Genomic DNA, 9,887 nt, shown 5'->3' with positions numbered 1-9,887 from the left:
GGCTGTAAAGGTTATCTCTCTTCCTTTTTGGGAATTCTATGAAGTGTTTCCTCATTAACAAGGTGGTATGTGGTGGTTCGCTGTCTCCCATCTAACTCCCCCTAGATGTATGTTATGGTGTGGAACTGAGCCATCCGTTTCATTTTCTTTGCTATCAGCACACAGATTTCTCCAAGGTCCACTTAGAGACATCTCGTATTAACGTCTCTTCAGAGGCCAGATAAGAGGACCACGGTGTCAAGATAGAAAACCCCCGTGGAAGGTAGATTACCTCCACTAGTGTGTCGTGGCAGACACCTTCGACGTCCTGCGTAATTATTTAAAATGTGTTCAGTAGTTGTCTTGGTAAATCAAACAAACAGACTTGCTAGCTTAGCTAACCAAACAATTAGTCCTTCCAAGTTGTTATTATGATCATSTAATTCAACAATCCCAATAATATTTTCAATTTGACTTTTGTAACCCACYCAGTTTATAATAGCAATAAGGCACCTCGGGGGTTAGTGATATATGGCCAATATACCACGGCTAAGGYCTGTTCTTAAGCACGACGCAACGCAGAGTCCCTGGACACAGCCCTTTGCCGTGGTATATTAGCCATATATCACAAACCCCGAGGTGCCTTATTGCTATTATAAACTGGTTACCAACATAATTAGAGCAGACAAAACATGTATTTTATCATACCCGTTGTATACGGTCTGATATACCCATGGCTTTCAGCCAATCATTATTCAGGGCTTGAACCACCCAGTTTATAATTGTATTTATAACATGGCATTGTTGAKTACTTGTTTCTGATTGGCTTGAAGGGGATTTTAGAGTGTGCATTACGTCACTATAATGCCTGGCAATATTCAGTGGCTATGAAGTTCATTCTTSCATGTTCTATGTTTGAGCTGCTTTTGAAACCAAAAGTTGAATTGTAAATATCATTGGCATTGTTGAATTCGATTTTCAAATAAGCTAGCAAGACTGTGCTACGGTGCTACGGGGCGATAGTCATTTAGCTCAGTTACCTTAGCTTTCTTGGGAACAGGAACAATGGTGGCCCTCTTGAAGCATGTGGGAACAGCAGACTGGGATAAGGATTGATTGAATATGTCCGTAAACACACCAGCCAGCTCYTCTGCGCATGCTCTGATGACGCGGCTGGGGATGCCGTCTGGGGCTGCAGCCTTGCAATGGTTAACACGTTTAAATGTTTTACTCACGTTGACTGCAGTGAAGGAGTCTCACGACTTCCGCCGAAGCCGGCTCCRRTRCTTGTTCGGGTGGCGTTCGGCGGTCGACATCARCGGCTTTCTAGCCATCGCCGCTCCATTTTTCATAATTCCATTTGTTTTGTCTTGTTCCCTGCACACCATGTTTTCATTCCCTAATCACACTGCATGTATGTAGTCCTCTGTTCCCCTCCATGTCTTTGTGTGAAATTGTATTTGTTTTATGTGGTGATTGTTACGCGCCAGACTATGTGTCTATTGTTCCGTGTTTGGGCACGTTTATGTACTTTTTGTACTTGACCGGAATAAAGTGTGCGCCTGTTCACTACCCTCTGCTCTCCTGCACCTGACTTCACCACCAGTAAACACCAAACAAGAAGATCCCGCAGGTTTTGGTAGCCTTGCCGATTATCTGTCTATTATTTGTCTATTGAGCATGTGTAATAATGTGTAAAATGTTACCACTCTCTTGTTTCTCATCACAACAGAGGGCTTAATGTTTGGATTCCTTAGCCTTTCATAGATATCTAAGAGAGCTGAACATAGGGTTTTTATACATTTTGAGCCTAATATAAAATGTTGTAGATGCAATACTCTGCAGGTTTCAAGCCTTTTGCTTCACAGCACGTGTGCTAGGACATGTCAGCGTAGAAGTGCTTCACGTMCTTATACATTTAAAACATTTAAAACATTGCTGAATACTTCTCTATTACATGTATGTACTTCAACCATAGGTGGCACCGCAGGTTCAAAAGTGGTGTGGCAAGAATTGTGTCTTTTTTCTTGGCCTAGAGTTTTTCCTGATCTCATGACCTGTTCAGGTAAAACTCTGGGTCCTATTCATAGGCTATGACAGGGTTCAATGTTAACCTTTTTTTTTATCACTGAACAGCATTCTTACATATGCCAATGCATTCTTARATTGGCCAACTATCTACTGGCCTAAATAGAATTTCTACTGGCCCGGACACAGTGTTGTTTTAAATGCATTGGGGTCATGCAGAGCCTACATATTGGCTGAAACAGAATCTGGGCTTACAGGAGACATTGAATATGGATATTTGCTCCTTTAAGCCTAGGAAGACGAGCTACATGGATTCTATGCTCAATGAACCATGCATGAGAGCACCAGCTGTTCCAGATGACTATGAAGTCGGAAGTTTACATACACCTTAGCCAAAGACATTTAAAATCAGTTTTCACAATTCCTGACATTTAATCCTAGTAAAAATTCCCTGACTTAGGTCAGTTAGGATGACCACTTTACTTTAAGAATGTGAAATGTCAGAATAATAGTAGAGAGAATGATTTATTTTAGCTTTTATTTCTTTCATCACATTCCCAGTGGGTCAGAAGTTTACATATACTCAATTAGTATTTGGTAGCATCGCCTTTAAATTGTTTAACTAGGGTCAAACATTTTGGGTTGCCTTCCACAAGCTTCCCACAATAAGTTGGGTGAATTTTGGCCAATTCCTTCTGACAGAGCTAGTGTAACTGAATCAAGTTTGTAGGCCTCCTTGCTCGCACACGCTTTTTCAGTTCTGCCCACAAATTTTCTATGGGATTGAGGTCAGGGTTTTTTGATGGCCACTCCAATACCTTGATTTTGTTGTACTTAAGCCATTTTGCCACAACGTTGGAAGTATGCTTGGGGTCATTGTCCATTTGGAAGATGCATTTTGCAACCAAGCTTTAACTTCCTGACTGATGTCTTGAGATGTTGCTTCAATATATCCACATACGTTTCCAGCCTCATGATGCCATCTATTTTGTGAAGTGCACCAGTCCCTCCTGCATCAAAGCACCCCCAAAACATGATGCTGCCACCCCCGTGCTTCATGGTTGGGATGGTGTTCTTTGGCTTGCAAGCCTCCCCCTTTTTCCTCCAAACATAACAGTGGTCATTATGGGCAAACAGTTCTATTTTGTTTCATCAGACCAGAGGAAATTTCTCCAAAATGTATGATCTTTGTCCACATGTGCAGTTGCAAACCGTAGTCTGGCTTTTTTATGGCGGTTTTGGAGCAGTGGGTTCTTCCTTGCTGAGTGGACCTTTCAGGTTATGTTGATATAGGACTCGTTTTACTGTGGATATAGATACTTTTGTACCTGTTTCCTCCAGCATCTTCACAAGGTCCTTTGCTGTTGTTCTGGGATTGATTTGCACTTTTCGCACCAAAGTACGTTCCTCTCTAGGAGACAGAACACGTCTCCTTCCTGAGCGGTATGGCGGCTGCGTGGTCCCATGGTGTTTATACTTGTGTACCATTGTGTGTACAGATGAACATGGTACCTTCAGGCGTTTGGAAATTGCTCCCAAGGATGAACCAGACTTGTGGAGGTCTACAATTGTTTTCTGAGGTCTTGGCTGAGTTCTTTTGATTTTGCCATGAATTCAAGCAAAGAGGCACTGAGTTTGAAAGTAGGCCTCGAAATACATCCACAGGTACACCTCTAATTGACTCAAATTATGTCAATTAGCCTATCAGAAMCTTCCAAAGCCATGACATCATTTTCTGGATTTTTCCAAGGTGTTTAAAGGCACAGTCAACTTAGTGTATGTACATTTCTGACCCACTGGAATTGTGATACAGTGAATTATAAGTGAAATTATCTGTCTGTAAATTAACAATTGTTGGAAGAATTACTTGCGTCATGCACAAAGTAGATAGGGAGGAGTCCTAACCAACTTGCCAAAACTATTTGTGGAGTGGTTGAAAAACGAGTTTTAATGCCTCCAACCTAAGTCTATGTAAACTTCCGACTTCAACTGTAGTTTTAATATGGATGTGAGTTAGCTCCCTCCTAATGTGAAATGGAAAAGGGTGGATCGATCCCTGCTCATATCCTCTTATAGGGTGCTACCTCTCTCCTCTCTTCTGAGTTAAGGAGGACGTGATGGAGGGATAGAAGGAGGGAGTGATAAATATTACACAGCTTCAATCCCTCCTCATATCCTCCTGTAGGGTGCTACCTTTCTCCTCTCTGCTGAGTTAAGGAGGACGTGATGGAGGGATAGCAGGAGGGAGTGATAGATATTACACAGCTTCAATCCCCCCTCATATCCTCCTGTAGGGTGTTACCTTTCTCCTCTCTGCTGAGTTAAGGAGGACATGATGGAGGGATTGAAGGAGGGAGTGATAGATATTACACAGCTTCTTTAATGTTCTCTGTAAATCCTGTGGGGAAATGACCCTGAAGCTGGTCACTGCCGTTTGTGACAGATAGGGGGGATTATGATGCTCTAGCCTGGCTCTCTTTCTCATTTCATCTAAAACCCATCATCAGGTATGACTAACCTGTCAGCGGCTCTGTAGTCTGGACTGAGGTGGACGCTGAGTCCCAAATGGCATGCTATTCCTATATATTACAGAGAGAGAGAGAGATGAGATGAGAGAGAGATGAGAGAGATCGAAATGTCTTTATTCTTTTGGAGCTTGTGAGAGTGTAATGTTTACTGTTCACTTTTTATTGTTTATTTCCCTTTTGTTTATCCAATTCATTTGCTTTGGCAATTTAAACATATGTTTCCCATGACAATAAGCCACTTGAACTGTATTGAGTTGATTTGAAATGAGAGCGCGCGAGAGAGAGAGAGAGAGACATTGTGATCATCTCGTCAAACCTGGAGGAAGAGTATCATGACACAAGACGAGACCCAAATGCAGACACAGGAGGCAGATGGTTGGAATTTAAGATGTTTAATGAATCTAAAGGGAATAGGCAAGAGAATGGTCGTGGATAGGCAAAAGGTCATAACCAGATCAGAGTCCAGGAGGTACAGAGTGGCAGGCAGCTCGAGGTCAGGGCAGGCAGAATAGTCAGGCAGGCGAGTACGGAGTCCAGAAGAGGCAAGGGTCAAAACTGGGAGGACTAGAAAAAGGAGAAAAGGCAAAGCAGGAGAATGGGAAAAAAACGCTGGTAGTCTTGGACATACAAGACGAACTGGCCACAGAGGACAGGAAACACAGGGATAAATACACTGGCACAGAGAGACAGGAAACACAGGGATAATACACTGGCACAGAGAGGACAGGAACACAGGAGATAAATACACTGGCACAGAGAGACAGGAAACACCGGGATAAATACACTGGCACAGAGAGACAGGAAACACAGGATAAATACACTGAGTAAAGAGAGACAGGAAACACAGGGATAAATACACTGGCTACAGAGAGACAGGAAACAAAAGGAGATAAATACACTGCACAGAGAGACAGGAAGACACAGGGATAAATACACTGGTACAGAGAGACAGGAAACACAGGGATAAATACACTGGTACAGAGAGACAGGAAACACAGGGATAAATTACACTGGCACAGAGAGACAGGAAACACAGGGATAAATACACTGGCACAGAGAGACAGGAAACACAGGGATAAATAACTGGCACAGAGAGACAGGAAACACAGGGATAAATACACTGGCACAGAGAGACAGGAAACCAGGGATAAATACACTGGCACAGAGAGACAGGAAACACAGGGAAAATACACTGGTACAGAGAGACAGGAACACCAGGGGTAATAATAACACATAGGCAGCACAGAGAAGACAGGAACACAGGAGTCCAAAAATCTACTGGTCACATAGCAGACAAGAATCACGATTAGAATGGATACAAAGCAGACACAAGTGGACAAACAGGGCAATTAGAGACGATACACAGGGAATAACATACCACTGACAGAGACAGGAAACACAGGGATAAATACACTGGACAGAGAGACAGGAAACACAGGGATAATACACTGGTAACTAGAGAACGGAAAAACACAGGTAAATAGTACTTCGGGATCACTGAGAGAGACAGGAAACAACAGGGATAAATATACCTAGTAACAGAGAGACAGGAAACAAAGGTAATACACTGGACAGAGAACAGGAAACACAGGGATAAATACACTGGTACAGAGAGACAGGAAACACAGGGATAAATACACTGGTACAGAGAGACAGGAAACACAGGATAAATACACATGGCCCAGAGAGACAGGAACACAGGGATAAATACACTGGCACAGAGAGACAGGAACACAGGGATAAATCACACTGGCACAGAGAGACAGGAAACACAGGGATAAATACACATGGCTACAGACACTGAGACGCACCTGCCAGGGTGTACAATCGATACTGAGGGACAGGTAAAACTTACACTGGACCAGAGAGACAGGAAACACCAGGATAAATACTACTGGTACAGAACGTAGAACTCTAATAGAGCCATCCACAGGTGGGAAATCAAATACTCACGCTGCACTAGAGATAGATCAGGAAAACACTAGTGAGATATTACAATACCACTGGCACCTAGGGAACGGTGAAACAATAAGGGATAAAATACACTAGTGCACAGAGTAGCACAGAATACACTAGTAGGGATCGAATGAAATCCACCCACACACTTGCATCGGAGAAGACAGGAAAATCGATTCGTTTGATTCGCCGTCTCCTTCTACCTAACAACTGGTGACAGACGTACAGTAAACACAGGATAGTGAAATTGAACACTATGGTACCGGACATAGATAGATCTCCCCTGTGGAAAGTATACAAAGACACGGTCACTAGTACGAGACCAGCCGAAACACAGGGTGACTGATTAGTCACACTCCCCCGAGTACAGTAGAGGAAGGGAAAACAATAGGGATGTTAGCATCTACTTAACCTTTACACTGGCACAGAGAGACAGGAAACTCTTAGGCGAAGACAGTTCTTGTAGAGCTTATCGTTTATCTGCTACAGAGAGGAGCAGGAGAAAAGGAGAGGCGATTAAATACCACTGGTACAGAGAGACAGGAGATACACAGCCAGGGTATTTAGCAGATATGCCATATCGGCACAGATGGGCCTGACGTGTCAGAAACACAGGATAAATGACACTGGGACTCAGTGAGTACCACATATACATGCGTAAACATGCATAGATGAATAGAATGATCACTGGCACAGAGAGACAGGAATAGTGTACCAGGGATAAATAATACACTGCACAGAGAGACAGGAAACACGGTGACCCATGTTAAAGATCAGCTTCATCTGCACAAGATAGATCAAGATGGGAGCGGAGATGGGATGGTAAGTCTACATCTGGTAGGCAGTCACCAATGTCATAATCAGCAGGGGATATCTCCAATTACTTCGACATTAATGCAGCGAAGTAGGAGACAGGGATAACGCATCAGGTGTGTGATAAATTAAGCACTGGCAAGCAGGAGTCAGGAATAGTCCCAACAGGGGTGATATCCCTCATCACTGAGTCAGACTCAGAGGAGACAGATAGATACACAGTGGCTCAAGGATACACTTTGTGCTACCACAGAGACAGTGGTACCCCACACGGCGTGTCGTCTATGAAAATACGACTGTAAGACATGGGGAGACAGGATAATTGGCGTGATGAATCTCTCACACTGGTGCAGAGTAGAACAGAACACATCGAGTGGTCATAAGGAATTTACACTGTACGAGAGACAGAAACACAGGAGTTAAATACATGCACAGAGAGGACAGAAAACACAGGGATTAAATATACTGGTACAGAGAACAGGAAACCACAGGGGATAATACACTGCACAGAGAGACAGGAAACACAGGGACAAATACACTGGCACAGAGAGACAGGAAACACAGGGATAAATACACTGGTACAGAGAGACAGGAAACACAGGGATAAATACACTGGTACAGAGAGACAGGAAACACAGGGATAAATACACTGGGGAAAACAAGCGACACCTGGAGGGGATGGAGACAATAACGAGGACAGCTGAAACAGATCAGGGTGTGACAGAAGAGATCCTTCCTTATGACCTCTGTCTCCAGTCGTTCTCAGCTGTCACACAACACAGTGGTATGGAGGTGTGTCATATGAAATGTACCCTGATAGATGACTGATGATAGCTCTGCCTCAGCCCTCTTACATACTACTGTCAACCCCAAACCATAAAGAGACAGTGCTATTTCCTTTCTCCCATCCCCTCTGGACCTGTGCTGTATGTGAAATGGCTTTTACAAACATGGTTAATCTTGGAGGGCGAGATCCTGGATGATACAGGTGACAGAAGCCTGGATGAACTCTTTCCATTACAGAGGATATTGTGAGGGTTTTTCTCCCATTTAGAACGGGGGCTGTTGGAATGAGAGAGTGAGGTTTTGATCTGAACAACAAGCAACAAGGGGAGGATTACACTCTATTGTTGAATGTTACAGACACTCTATACATCAAATATCATCTATTGGTGACAATTGCTTGTCCTCATTGTACAAAAGTTTGTATTCAAAATGAATTTCCATTACCATTCCATCTGTGTGGATTTGCTGTTGCTTCAGGCTATTCTCAAAACCTACACCCCAACCCAAGCACTCTGTTGTGCCTCCTCTGGTCTCTTGGCCCTCCCACCCCTACAGGGTGTCAGCTCCCACTCCCGCTCATCCAAGTCCAAGCTCTTCTCCATCCTAGCACCCCATTTGTGAACCATTTGTCCCGCTGATGTTAGGAAAGCAGAGTCCCTGGTCACCTCCCGAAAACGTCTGAAAACACTTTTTCACAAAGAGATATAACACTCGCACTTTCTACTGTAGTTCTAACTTTGCTGAAAGCTGCTTTACTGAGGAGAAACGTACTTCTGATATGTCCATGGCTGATATGTGGTTGCCTCACCTCATCTTAAGATGAGGTGAGACTGTAAGTCGCTCTGTATAAGAGAGTCTGCTAAACGACAAAAATGTAAACGATAACGATAATACAAGTTCTTTGAATTGAGAATTCTCTGTTCCTTTTTTCTATCGCTCTCTCCCATCTCTTTTTCTGTAGCTTATCACCATACACATACTGTACTTTATCCTCTCAGTGGATTGCTGCCTCGTATCCCTGGTGACCTCAGAGTAATACAAATCAGCATAGGCACAGACAAACAGGCCCACTTAACCTTACAATAAAGCCTGCTGCCTGTACATCCCTTCTCAAACACTGATCCTCAAGGTGTTTCTCCTCTGAGGTTCAGAGACACATCAGAACCCCTAAGGACTAGAATCCATGGTGTTCTGGAACAGAACCTTTGTGTGTGATAGACACATCAGAACCCCTAAGGACTAGAACCCATGGTGTTCTGGAACAGAACCTTTGTGTGTGATAGACACATCAGAACCCCTAAGGACTAGAACCCATGGTGTTCTGGAACAGAACCTCTGTGTGTGATAGACACATCAGAACCCCTAAGGAKTAGAACCCATGGTGTTCTGATATAGAACCTCTGTGTGTGATAGACACATCYGAACCCCTAAGGACTAGAACCCATGGTGTGCTGATATAGAACCTCTGTGTGTGATAGAAACATCAGAACCCCTATCAGTTTTTATAGTTCAGTTTGTCTGTAGTTCAGTTTGTTTGTAGTTTCCAGTTTGTCTGTAGTTCAGTTTGTCTGTAGTTTCAGTTTGTCTGTAGTTCAGTTTGTTTGTAGTTCAGTTTGTCTGTAGTTCAGTTTGTCTGTAGTTCAGTTTTTTTGTAGTTCAGTTTGTCTGTAGTTCAGTTTGTTTTGTAATTCAGTTTGTTTATAGTTCAGTTTGTTTTAGTTCAGTTTGTGTGTCTGTTAGTTCAGTTTGTCTTGTAGTTCAGTTTGTCTGTAGTTCAGTTTGTCTGTAGTTATCAGT

The sequence above is a fragment of the Salvelinus sp. IW2-2015 genome, unplaced genomic scaffold (genome assembly GCF_002910315.2).
Source record: "Salvelinus sp. IW2-2015 unplaced genomic scaffold, ASM291031v2 Un_scaffold960, whole genome shotgun sequence".
NCBI lineage: Eukaryota > Metazoa > Chordata > Actinopteri > Salmoniformes > Salmonidae > Salvelinus > Salvelinus sp. IW2-2015.
The sequence above is the reverse complement of the archived record's forward strand: the minus strand, read 5'-3'. Positions refer to the sequence as shown.